Consider the following 14,281-nt stretch of genomic DNA (forward strand, 5'->3'; position numbering starts at 1 on the left):
CGATCATTTCCCGTTGGACGGGTGGCAGACGCACAGAGCCGGTAATTTCCGTGAACGAAAGTGAAAATCGATCTGCCCGACGCGTCTGCGTGTTCATTGGCCCACTTTCCTTCTTTTTTATCCTCCCAAGTGTTTCTACCGCGAACGAGACGGTTGACGTATCACGTGCCAAGGATATTCGACAAGGCGGCACTGCCGGGGTGAAAAGTTGAAGAGCCACTTCAGCCTTGAAATCGTCTGTCTCGGCTTCTGAACGATGGATCGGACCCAGACTGGACGCTCGATTTTCCTCGAACGTGAAGAAGTTGCGTCGACGTGATACAGTGAAAAGAGATTTAACCCCCTCTCCGTCATACGATTTAGAGCTGTTTTATAATGAAGACCGATGACGAACGGGGCTTGGCCCGGAATCGAGTGAAATGTCGGGGGTGGGCAAAGTGTGTCGGCGTAAGTCGGTTGGGATACGCTCAGGCCACTAGGCGAGCCCATTCATCCTGATTAGATGCGGTCTCCCACGGGGACAGGCCGAGAATCTCTCGGCAAACGTGCACGAGTTATTTGCAGACTGCCGGGGAAAAAAAAGAACCAGTCAACCTCCCTCGACCAGACGACTGCTACGACGTACAAAGGCTCGTCCACCAGTTATCGGTACGGCGATCAAACAAAATGGACAAGGTAATATTCGCAGGATTGTGCGTGTACCCGAGGTTTCTTTCTGGCAGACTTTCAAGAGTGTCAACAGTCATTTATTTTTCCTATTTGCTAGATGGATAAAAAAACAACGAATCGTACTCGATTTTATTTAATAATTATCCATCTATTAACCCTTTCACTATTGTTGCCACCTACAGTCACTTGAATTTAGGTATAAACTAAATGCGTGAGCCCACTGCACTCTGACTGCATAAAGGTTAAATTGCAATCGCTGGTATCTTCGATTTACAGAATATTCAGTCGAACGGATGAAACGCAAACGAACAATAGCGAATTATTGCACGATGAAATTTCATACTTCTAATTACGCATACTCCGGAATATTAACGTGAAATCGAAGCTTTGATATTCGTGATATTAATGCATCCTCCATAGAATTCATTTTCCTCTCTTTCGTTTATCTTGCATAAACGTTGCATCTGTGCTCGGGAATATTTATTAATTACCGGTGGAAATAGCCGAGATGGATTAATCTCTCAATATCTCTTCGACCCATATCGTAAAGTATATTTGTTAACTGCATTAATATACAACTGACAGATCTATCGCTGGTATTTATATAAAGCTGTGTGGATTTCATTTTGTATCGCTGTTTGAACTGTTCTTGGAATATACAGAATACCAACAATTTTTCAAATCGTTCGAGCGCGACAAATAAGCCCGAAACGAAATATGAATTCTAGTTTTATCCACGATAATCTCTATTTCTTTGATGTTTATATTTTCTGCCGCAAAAATGATGTTATAAATATTTTTATAATTACACTTTAGAAATTAGGAAAGTATTTTTCCTACGAGAACTTAAAGAAGAATCTATGCACCTCGAAGTTATAATTGGACTTTAAATTTTACACAAATCCCCTTTCTAAAATTTCACTTTTCAACTTCAACGTACCTAGCCTACGACCGGTAGATCCAAACCAGAATTTAAACAAGAGTTGAACTTGTTACGCCGTTATTAAATGCCGTTGGTTCGTGTATTGTCACAATTTACCTCGCCGTTATCGCGTACGCGACGATATTTCGCAACAGGACGATGTTCCAAAGTAACTTCGTGCACGCTTAAGTAGCGTTACTTTGAACGTCGATGGCACAAAAGGGCGTCGCCTTTGCGTCGTGTTCCTCCGCTGTGTTCTAGCAAGACCGCCGCCAGCCAACCCTTATCGTTCACCAGCTCGTGGCGGAAACTCTTGAAAAACAATAACGCTGTCGTTGACTCTGAATTTTCCGCGGTAGCGACTCGCCGTTATTTCGTTCCCGCGAACGTCGCGCCGGGCTCGAAGATTTTCGACCGTATTATTTCCCCAGCGGCATTTTCTCTACCTTCCTTATTCCACGCACCGTCTTGAGGGAACCTCGTCACCGTGACGGAATTACGCGCCGCGACTTTTCCACTTGTTCGGTTAGGCTGGAACGAGAAAAGTAGCGAAAAAGGCGAGGGGAGGATCATCGGCGGTGAAAAAGCGAGAACCGAACCGTCGCGGTCGGTGTTAACTTTCGACACTTTCAAGTTTGATGGGATTTTCCTTCTTTTTTACCGTCTCCTGAGATAACCGTGGTCGGCGAAAATAACGTCCTTCTATCGTCCCTGTATTACGTAGCCAGACCTCGTTTTCCTTTACATTTTACATATTACAGCCGTGTAAAACTTTCCACCTTCTTCCTACGGATAACCGGAGTAAGTGAATCTCCTGAGTGTCGTAATTGCGAGATACACTATTATTTAAAAGTATCGGACACCTCCGCGTTATCGGAAGAATATAAAATTTCGAGCGAAACTATTCGATATAATTTTGATAATTATATTTATTATCAGCTGGGACGAATAGAAAATAAATCCGACTATTATCATCGTGACTTCTTGAAACTAGATTCCCATGTGTAACTGAATATTGAGAACATTCGATTGGACACGTCATGGTGAAGTGGCAACGTCGAATAGATTCTAATGGGAACCGAATTATTAGGGAGAACGTTGATGACTTCCGTGTCGAATGTGGATGGTTTTGATTTATGGTAATGGCGATTGCCTTCGTGATACTTCATTTTCTACTGAGTTACGAATACGAGATGCTTGATCGATGTTTCCTAGCAATAACGCGATATCTGATATCTTCGTATTAAATTCACTTTTTCTATTTTAGATAATACACGTATTTATTTTATAAACGCGTGAATTGAATAAACTTTCTCAAGGCACGAATTTGATTTATTTACCGTAGAAATTAATAAAGCATATTTCGTATAATAAGAGAAAAGTCATCGAGTGTCATTCAAAATATTGCCGAAGAATGATTACAGGTATAAATTTAATTAAAATCTGAAATAAATCGTTTGCGTGCGTCGAAAACACGAGCGAAGCCTCGAATGAAAAGTTTCGAATTGCACCGTTGATCATAAACGGAGCATCGTTTGCATAAGTACGGCTCATAAATGCTGATTAAAAATGTACACGATACGTATGGACCATAAATGTGTCTGCCGCTTAATTTGCCGCCAACGAATTGCATCGACGCGATGCTCGCTCGCCGCAGTTCGAACCGATACCGATCTAATTTGCATACATACATTCCTAATATCGAACGGTGCGCTCTCATTTTAATCAAAGTACTACCCGTTCGATGGATCATGATTATAAACCGCACGCAAGAACAATGAAGAATTTGTACGCGTTTTGCACTTAGATTCGATTGATTAATCGAAATAATTAAAACGTGGGTGAATCAATATGATATTGGCTAAATTGAATGATCGAGTGTTATCGAAATGAATTATTCAATCTGTACATTACGCATCAAGGGGATACGTGATTCGTTCTGAAAAACCATTTCATTTAGATATTTGCACCCGTATTTCATTTTACTTTAGAAGTACCACCGGTGGATCCCAATTTTTTTTGGAGCAAAATTCTTTCGCCACTTCAAATCTCATGGATGGGTATTTTATTTTTTCCTCGTGCACCTATTCGAACGCATAGTGCATTCGCAGTAAATCCAAGCACAAACGTATCGGCTGTAATCGTTTGTAACTTTCGGTGGCAAATTCCGAACCGATTTCGTGGAAGCAACGCGGCGGTACAGAAGCGGCCCACGTTTCCGTCCACCTTAAATTCGGTTTACCAGCTTCCGAAAGCTGGAGGCTCGCTCACGGAGGTAGAAACTTTCATCATTAAGTAAACGGTGGCTGAGATTTTCATGCTGATTCTGGTGCTTCCCAGCGTTTGCGTTTTCCTCTCGTAACCGCCTCATTTAAGATACCCTCCATCCGGCAAATCGTTGCGAGTAACTGATCTTCTCCCACGTTTATCTCCGAGTTTGAGAAACACTACGAGTTAGGACAGCTTCAATTATCTGCCTAAATACCTCTTTTATTAATATTCTCAAACGTTACACGAATTGCTTCATCCGAAGTTCGAGACTGTTGGCAAGATTTTATCCGATTCCATGTACTTGAAGATTAATATTTACACAATTTATGGACACCTTCAGTGTCGCGCAGTAATGCCATAGAAAATCCTATCAGCCACGATTTACCCCTTTCCAATACGAAGACTCGTATTTATTCATCCGCGAAAGTTCGCATACGTCGATCGCTGATTCCTAGGTGACCAGATTCTTCCTTTCCACCCTGGCGGCGGTGGTGTTCGGCAGATCGTATTTTTCCCGAGATTTAGCGCTCCTCCTGGTCGTTTTTTAACGCGTGCCACACAGACGAACTGGCGCGCGATACACAGATACGGGCGGAACGAACAAAAGCGCTTTTTAAAACAAATTTATTGCTGTGCGTCGGGGGTCGCCGCGAACACGACGCTTACCGAGCAGCATTCATCCCCCGCACCAGCCCAACCGCGCCGTCAGCTCGCTGCGACCCTCGTGACCCCCCTGATTGCCGTGACCCCTGTTTCGCGACCCCAGCCCAGGCACACAGTCTGGACATTTACGAGTGCGTCCCGGTGCATTTTTAAAACCGTTCCGCCGCGCCGTTGCAACGGAAACATTAGCCCCGTCGCTGTCAGCGGCCGAGTATAATCCGGACGAGACTACATCACATAATCGGCGCCGGGGATAAATTTTTTTCCACCTACGCGAAGAGCGAAAAGCCGGCTGCGCCTGTCATTCCATAAAACGTAAATCCGATTAGCGGTCCGTTCGTTGACGAACGTTCCAACGATCGACGGTCATTCGACTGTACGCTTCGTGTTTCCATCGATGCACTCGTAAAGTAGGAATATGTAAAAAATAGAGTGGCGCATCCGCTTTTGCATACAGCTAGCTTATTCCCTGTGCCGTAATTATATAAAATCAGAAGCGCAAAGGTATTTAATAAATATTTTCAACGTGTTTTCTCGGTCACGAAGCGGTCGAGCGATTTCGGTGTTGCACAGGCAGGGTGAAAAATTCACTCGTGCTCGTCATCGTGCACGAACGCTCGTTACCCGTGTACGTCTGGCTTCGTCTACGAGAAGCCGCGAGCACAAATTGCGGAAACGGCAGACACGTTTGCAGGCTTGAGGCGGACGCTCCGTGCGAGCTCACCTTCCGGTCGACTGGACTCTCGTTTGCACTGGGGGCAGCAACAGTGCGCGAATAAAGGACACGTAATACAGCCGTCTTTGTGTATACGCCGGAACACGTGGATTCTAACTGTCGCTCTGGGCACGAAGGAAAACGGGTATTAGACGTACCGCCCTCACGCCCCTCGCCGAACCCCTTTCGAACCCTTGCCTTGTCCGTACAACCACCGACGCGAGAATTAGAGCGTGAACGTATCGTCTGTCTTGAGACCCGAGTCGTTGATGAGCGAACGCGAACGTGGAATAACGTGTAAGCAGAAGCTGGCGAAACCGTCTGAAAGCAAACGGGAAACGAGCCCGTCGGAAACTGTCACGATTTCGACAAAGCACCTTGATTAACCCTTAAAAAAAACCGACCCAAGATAGTTTCGGTAGAAAAATTCTGCGCGATTCGTCGTTTCAATTCGAGACCATTTCATTTTTCACACACTACGATCACTAGATTGGTCTGCTAATCTCTTCCGATTCCCAACGAGTGCAGATTCAACACAGTCGTAAAGATAATGCATTCCGGAGAGAGCAGAGGAATTCTGAAATACCGAGGGAAGGAATTAAAAGTACGAGCTGAATGCTGTAAAAGCTTTGAGAGCGAACAAATTGAAGAGCAGCGCGGAGATAAAGGTAACGCGGTTACCGTGTCGTTTGCGAAACGAAATTAATGACCCCATTCGGATGAGTTATGCCATCGAGATGTTACCAGTGATCATCGTGTCATTTCCTTTGGCATCCCGGCAAAAAGTTCACGGTAATTAAGTCGAGCACAAGAACCGGAACAATGGGCACGCTCGCATGACATGACATACTGGCACGGAAAGAAAAGGAGAAACTAGAAAGAGTGCAACGTCACAAGGATATATGAATTCTGCACATAACGTTTGCATTTCAATGCGGAAGCGCAGCGTAAGAAGAACATTCTACGTTTCTCGGGAACAAGCCAGACCGCAGGGAAAAGAACACGATGGAACTTTGTGCATGTATATTGTTACAATATTTTTGATATTCCGCTACATTCTTTTCTTTCTTCCTTGATTCCGTACCAGGGAGAATTGAAGCATCAACGTGTTACGTGCCTTCAAGGGCGACAACTGTGATCCACGTACATGTTACATAAAATATCACGTAGGAAAGTTATAGAATTTGTTAGAAATTTTTCTCATATTTTTCTTTTTCTAACAAATTAGAAAATACAGATATGTCCTATGGATATCAAGAATTTGTCCGGAGAGTCAGCGACGCACGGTACTTTGGCACTGGATTTGGGAATTTGAGTATTCCAACCCTTGTTTTATCAAAGTAACAAAGTAGGTGTAGAAAAATAAAAATATGGGAAAAATTTCGAAATCTCTACTTTGTTACTTTGGCAAAACAAGGGTTGGAATACTCAAATTCCCAAATCCAGTGCTAAAGTACCGTGCGCCGACGACTCGCAACATGCAAATTAGTAGTAGAAAGAAAATTCCAATTTTGTATTTTGCTAGTTTGGTATCTATCCTTGGTATCATTGGTATCTATAAAAAAGCATAATACAAGAAACGATCCACCGATGGGAAATATGTCCAAGTCATTACATTATTTTAATGAAACAAGAATTCAATAATTACAAAAATAATAATAGGGTATACCTACACAATTGAATTGGAAATACTATGTAGTAGAAACGTAACTTCACGAACAGCAATTGAAGAATACAACAGGAGTGACACAACATGTTAGCTGAAACAGTAATCCAGGTGATCTGAACGTGGCGAACACGGAACGACTGAGGACGAAGAAACCTCCGGAGAAGCATGGAATTGTCTGTTTCAAAAATACCTTTCGTCGAGGATACTTCGTGTAGGATTTGAAGACGAACAATTCGATCGTGAGATAAATTCGATATCGTTCACGGACCAAGGATACACCGAGTCGTTCGGAATTACGAAAATTGCATCAGGGAAAACATTTGATGAAAATGTATCCGATGTTTATATATTTTTATAACAAGAATTTTGATTCCAACTGGCTATTCGCCCTTACGTTTGTATTAGATAATAGAACGAAAGATAGAGACTTCGTTTAGATGCCACAGATAGCTACCCTCTTTTTATAGTGTCGTTTCTGAAGGCAAAGAAATTGGAGCGAACAGCTGCCACGTGTTGTTCACCGCAAAGAATCGAAGAATCGGGGAACGGTGGACGGAAAAATGGCGGAACGACGGATTCTCATATGGATGAAAGATAGAAAAGGTTGGAAGAAAGGAGGAAAAATAAGGCACATTCAGCGGTGAAAAAAGAGAAGAGAATCTTCGCTCGTACGTGCCCCGCGTCCATCCATCACGGAGCCGACAACTTGCCTGCTCTGACCTGCCACTTCTCCATCACTCCGCGTTTAGATTATCTTTACACCGTCTTCCCTGTATCACTACCTCGTCTGGAGAACTTATTTTTCGTTTTCTATTATTTCCCATCCGCATCGATACTTATTGAATCGATTTAAGGTACCGCAGCTGAACGGTTCTCCGGTAAATTATTGGGAACGGTTTGTTTTCTTTGCGCCGCGACGGTCCGATTCGTAAGAGGAAAGATATTAAACGTGTTTGCCGACGACGAAAGGAAGAGACGCAACAGACGTTGTTTCTCAAAATAACAGAAAGTAATGAGCGATCTTCGTGGTGATCGAAGAGACGAGAAAAAAATCCTCCTATTGTTTTATACGGTTCAACGAACGAAGGCTTTTATCGGTGCCGAATGAAATAGAAATTCGCTCGTCTTAAACAGATTTGAACGAAACGAAACAGATGTTATTTGTAAGCTTCGCTATCGCAGTTAATAAGGTTTCGTTCTTCTAAAGCGCGATTATTAAAGATGTAATTTTGTTTGTAAACGGGAGACTCGTTATTCCCGACAATTTTCTAGACATAAAATCGTCGGTCTGCCTTATCAGCTGTTTCCTTAAAAGTCGTTATCAACAACCGTACGGATTTTAATTAATTCTACGTCCTCGTATATCCTTCGTGTTTCTCTGATACCCGCGCTCGCTACATCCGCGCCCGGTTGTTTCAATTAAACAGGCCTCTTTTGAGTACGAAACATTTGCGTTCCGACTTAATTGCATTCTTTCATTCTTTCGCTTTGCTTCTATCATTCCACCTGTGGTTTCGTGCGTCGAATTATGAGGAAAAAACCTGAAAGAGGCTGAGAGAGCCGGCCAGGTTTAACCGTGGAAAAAGAAGAGAGCAGTCATAGGACGGCGAGGTTGTTTGTTCATACGGCGAGGATACGCGTTTCCGAGCCGAGGCCCTTGTGGACCGTACAAATAGGGTGGAATGATGGATATGATAAGCTGTCCAGATAGCGTACGAGGGTTGTTTTCAATACATCAACCCTGGTTAACCTTCCGGCGAGATCCGGACGAGAGGAGTCTATGAAGAAGATGCAGGCGAAAAATATGAGAAGAAGGACAAGAAAATTGGATGGGTATACCGTGAACTCTGTCAATTAAGATTAACCGCTAAACACGTTCTAGCAGATTGCAGGATTCCTATCTTTTTAAAGAAATATTCAAAATGGAAGAAAATCTGAAGTAGGTAGGGATGTATGGATACCTGAAAATTCGGATTGGACGGGAATTTTTTCGAGTTCAGGCGGGACTACGAAAATTTGCCTAGAACATAAATTCGTTCGGGTATTCGTAATTTCGGAAATTTTGAGTCTCAAGTCGAATTCGGGTCCCGGGTTGATATTCGGATCCTACAATTACAGATAACCGAATGAAATGCGTCAGATGAATTTCTGGAGTCTCATTCGACCCGACTCGAGTGAGATACTTGCACACCCCTACAAGAGAAGTTTAAATATTTAACTTTCAAGATACGAAACGCATAGAAAAGTCTAAAAATTTTGTCGAGAGATTCAATTCAAAGCCAGCAATCCGGGGCTGAGAATCCTGAAGGTAACGAAAGTCATATGGATATCCTGCGTCAAGGTCCGCGCATCTCACTCGATCCCGAAGGAAGAGTTTCTCGCGCGGTTCGCTCGTATGCAAATTCTGTCAGGTATAGAAGAGAGCCGGTCGTGCACCGCAACGAACAAACAAAGAGGATGCGTCGCATCAGCCGTCTGGAAGAATTTCTACTATTCTCCCGGCTCTTATATACCTTCCTTTCTCTTTCTGCTTTTCATTCTCTGCCTCTCCGCAGCGTTACACCTCCGAAGATCCGTCGCGTCGTCGGGAAACAGATACGTCAAGAAGAAAGTCAGAATCTTATTTCCCGGGATGCTCCTTTTCCGAGCCTTTTCTTCTACCTCTCGCCTTTACTTCCACCCTGAAACCACCCTCCGCCGGACTTACCCTTACCGCGCCTCTATCTCGCATCACCGACGATGGAATAGCGTATCAAAACTGGAAGACGAAGGACAGAGAGCCGACGGTTGACAGTCTTTGCGGTATAGGATCACGTATAGCCAGGATCGCAGACGTCTCGTGAGAATTCCGTTTCCGAAATAAGGGAAAGAGGATCGCTTTTCACGCTCGAACGGTGAGCGGAACGAAAGGTAGACTTGAAACGAGCCCAGACTGAAAATTCTTCCAAGAAATTCTGCTATAAAATTACAGAAATAGCCGGAATAGCAAAAATAAAATCGTTATGAAATTCATATTTTATCGTTCAACAACTAATGAAATTCATAATTATCGTTCCAATTTAAATGAATTATTAACAGAAAGGGTGCCTTCAAACGAAACTGATAATCGTCGAGAAAATTTATCTTCTGCTTTGCATTCCTTACGCTTCGCGTTAAAGAGTAATTTAACGTTATTGGAGGCTGGAGAAAAAATTCATCGTAAACTCGATAATTGTGGCAGTTAACGAGGAATTTTTAAAGAGCGATTTTATTCTACCGGAATATTTAATTAAGCGAAATTTCAGGGCTCTTGCAGCGAGCTCGGTGTATTAAACAAAATTACATCTCTTAGCTGTGGCGAATAAAGCTGTTTTAAATAAGCCGGCTCGTATTAAAAGATACCGCCTGTTTCTTTACGCTCGCCGGTGGAAGACGGTGTAATCGTAATTTAATTTTCCTGTAAAATTCTAAGAGCCTAGGTAAAATCGAAGCCTCGTCGTTTCAAGCGAACGCAACATTGTCGTTGCATTTTTTCTTTTTACCGTAAAAACAGTAATTCAAAGGTTGTATCCGTGACGTTTGATTTATTTTGAATCATACGGCTCGTCTCCATAAAGTTTTCATTCAATATTTAAATTTTTGCACACCGTAAAAAATTACCTCCGGGTAAAACAATGGGTATTAAAAAATTAGTACGAGCTTTACAAAGGAAAACAAAATTTGTTTTATTAAATTCAACGTCAGTTAGTGCTATTTATATGAAGAATTTGATAGAGAGATTTTCTAAATTATTTGTTACGATTTTATGGTATTTAAGGAAATAATTACGAAAGAGCAGCGAGGCAAATTTTAAATAAAGGAAATTATTTTAAAAATATCTTTAAAGAGATCTGTTTGAAGGTTTCAGTAATTTTACTAAATCTTTTTTGTTTGTAGAAAAAATAGCATTAAATTTTATAACGAGTTTTTCCGTAAAAACGAAAAAAGCATTGTTAAGGAATTAGCGAAAAGGAATTATTATTTTAAATTAATTCCACAAGCATTGTTGCAGCTCAAACTTTTGAAATATTTTTAATTGAACGTCAATTATTAATTAAGTGAGATCATTGAATAAAGCCATTCATAAGCTAATAAAGAATTTATCTACCTCCGTATCATTAGTTATTATAATTCTGATTAATTTTAAATGTAATTTCCACGAATCCATCACAAATAATTTAATATTATCCAATTATCGATGAACATATAACTTGCAATATTTCTTGAGATAATTCTATTTTTCATTTACAACTTCTTTTGATATATTAGTTCCATTATAATAAGAATGAAATAAATTCAAATTCCACGATTTATCAATCAATCAATCAATCAATCAATCAATCAATCCTCTTCGATTACCTCTTGACTCCAATTTATCAGAAGCACGAAACACGATTCACGAATTAAACGACCCTGAATAATAGAATGAATCGTCAAAGCTAATTAATAGATCGAATTTACTGCAGTGCTGGTTGCTCGAACGGCACGTAACACATTTCACGAAGGTCTCCCATAGACAAGACGCTGTTCCGTATACATATCTGATCACGCATTAATCCAGGACAAGCCGCAAGAGCGGCAGCAATTCGGCAACTTAATTAAACCAATTAATATTGCGAGCGACCGGAATGACGAGCGATCGGTATCAGGCAAACGCTTCCGATATCTGAGAACCGTTACATCCGCAGGTTTGTTGAAGGATTATAGATAGCTTACCTGTAGTTACATACGTGTATCAACGTAATGGATGTACAGGTAAGACTTGCCCCGTTGCCATAATCGCGCAGGAACGTGATGAATAGCGTTTAACCTGTGTCAGAAATTAATAGGCATGAGCGACAAATGTTTTACTACACTTAATATGTTAATCGTTTACAAATATAAATTAGGGGTGAATGAAATTCTGTGGAACTTTTGAACAGCGAAGCCTGGGTCAATCGTGACCCAGTTAAATATGTAAAATCAAAGGAAAGCCAAAGTTAAACGCATAATTTTTAAACGAAAGGCTTTCATATGTTGGAAAAATAATTTTCAAAGGAACAGTATGAAATTTAGAAAATGAAAATGGTATGGAATATATAATTAAATTAAAATTGAGACTCTCTCCATGGTCTGCCGTTCGACGGTTCACTTATCTATATGAAAGCAAGGTGGTAACTGAAAAAGTTTTCTGACATTTCAAATTACTAACCTTAACCATTTTTCAAATGTAAATAGTGGTTTTTTATTGTTACATCGTCGAATTATCGCGAAATTCAGCATCCGCTATCGATCCACAAATTGTCGGTGTTACTTTTTTCCTGGCCAGACGAAACGATCGGGCAACAACGAGGACCCGAAGCGGGTTTAATTGCCGCTCGCCAATTGCCCACGCATCGGCAGGAATAAAATCCTCTTGTTTTAATTAGTTCTAGGTAACGATTTCTGCTCGAACAACACTCTCGAAACCGTAAACAAATTAATAATGTTACACTGTACAGATTAATCTTTAAATTATATATAAACCCTACTCGTACCATCGTTATCGAATTAGTCTTAATGAAATAATAAAAAATTGTAAAAATTATACCCTGTTACAAATTATGCGTGCACTTTAATGGATTTCGCGGAACAAATGATCGATTAAGCGAAGTACGATTAAACGATCGTGTAACTTTGTACGGGTCCTGGCTGAGCGTTTAGCGGATCAATTCATTTCACCGCTGGCAATTATCGAGTCAAGCCCCGATGCCCAACTCTCGACTCCGGTTCCTGCGTGAACCAGGGCAGCACGACGCGGCGCGGCGCAAACAAACCTATTTCGCAATTCATCGAAAAGTGTACTTGCAACGAGCCGATAAGATCGATGCCAATCGATTACCGATGCGGTAGTCTGCGCGCCAGAGACTACGAATTTATCGTCTGTTCAGAAATCGATAAAAAAAGGTCCAGACATCGGAAAAATAAAATCACGCCGCGTGATGGACGGACGTTCGAATAGAAGCGTATAATCCAGTGGTAGTCGTGGAAATTCACCGCATCTTTCAATATCCGGCTCTACTTAACTTCACGAGATTTCTGTTCATGTTACGTAAATTTGAAATTATCGGTTACAGCATTTCGAAAAGCCAACCGCACCCTATCCAACGTATGTTCAACTGATTACCACCTCTGATATTTTTCTTTCATTTCTATCAACATGGCTGTACAAACTTGTACAAATATTTTCGATGATAAAATATACAATATCCACGTCTCTGTATAAAAATTTCAAATCGACATCACGAAATGTTTATTGTAGATAATGTTTGATAGGGGGAAAATAAGAAAGTTGAGAATAGACGAATTTTTATACCGTAACAGTTGGAAACGAGAAATTCTTTCGCGACATAAATCATTTCCTTGGAAAATGTTGGGAAAATTATAAAAACTCCGGCTGGATGGAAAAATATGACCATACATAGTTATAACTCATTTAGTTGCAAATTTTCAGTCTCATTTCCTGCGGGACGCGTATAAATCCAATGTTACATGTAACAAATCAAGACAACATATTTAGAATTCGCAAAATGTGTGAAATATGGAAAGTAAAATGAAACATTTGTTAATATCAGAGAAAATATTACACATAAATGTGTTTATAAACATCTACTGTTTAATTAAAGGGAAAGCCATATTTAACTGCATTTTTTATAGTTCTCTTTGCATTTCCTTTGAAGTGTCTATGGGTCTGAGTTTAAATACAATTAGTCATTTAAGTCTGTAATGTGTTATATGACAAAATTAACAGGCAAAAGTACGTGGATCATCGGACGTTTTGCAATTTCGTCTGTTTACCCAACGAACGCAATAAGCCCGTCCGGTATCGCGATTCGGAAACGAGCGATTAATAAATATCCGGGCGTAATTAATTGGATTGCGATCAGACAGGATGAACGTGCGTTATTAAATTTTCACCGTGACTCGCCGGTAGATCGTCGTGGATCGTTCTCTGGTAATTTCGTCGGACGCGTGTACTCTTGCTAATTTACGAGCTTCAATGTCGTATTAATGTATTTCTTTCATGACACGGTGCCGGACTATAATTGCACAGTTAACGTAACAGACGTTTGCCGGGGCACAAAGACCGAGAGTGTAGAAAGCAAACACCGCGAACAATCGTTCCTGCAGCCGTTCCATTCTAAATCCTTGCAATTCACTGCGTGTTTCCAACTTTATCAGGAAGCAAAAACACCCCTGTCGATTGTTTCGTTATTCCAAAATAGTTTCTATCAATTCTATGCGGCAGACGTTAAATTTACCAACCACGTTTCAATAAAAATTAAGGAAACTGACTATTCTTGATATCCAAGTATTAATAGAATTAATTGTATCT

The 14,281-nt window shown here is 41.1% G+C and overlaps 1 protein-coding gene across 2 annotated transcripts in view; it reads right to left on the minus strand.

Moving 5' to 3' along the window:
- Window positions 1-14,281, minus strand: part of LOC114879656 (semaphorin-2A) — a 364,739-nt gene that overhangs the window by 317,235 nt on the left and 33,223 nt on the right. For both annotated transcript variants that reach the window (XM_046285367.1, XM_046285366.1), the window contains exon 2: window positions 11,644-11,737. The gene's annotated coding sequence lies outside the window, so the exon portion shown is untranslated. The remainder of the gene's footprint in view (window positions 1-11,643; window positions 11,738-14,281) is intronic.

Source organism: Osmia bicornis, chromosome 4, assembly GCF_907164935.1.
Source record: "Osmia bicornis bicornis chromosome 4, iOsmBic2.1, whole genome shotgun sequence".
NCBI lineage: Eukaryota > Metazoa > Arthropoda > Insecta > Hymenoptera > Megachilidae > Osmia > Osmia bicornis.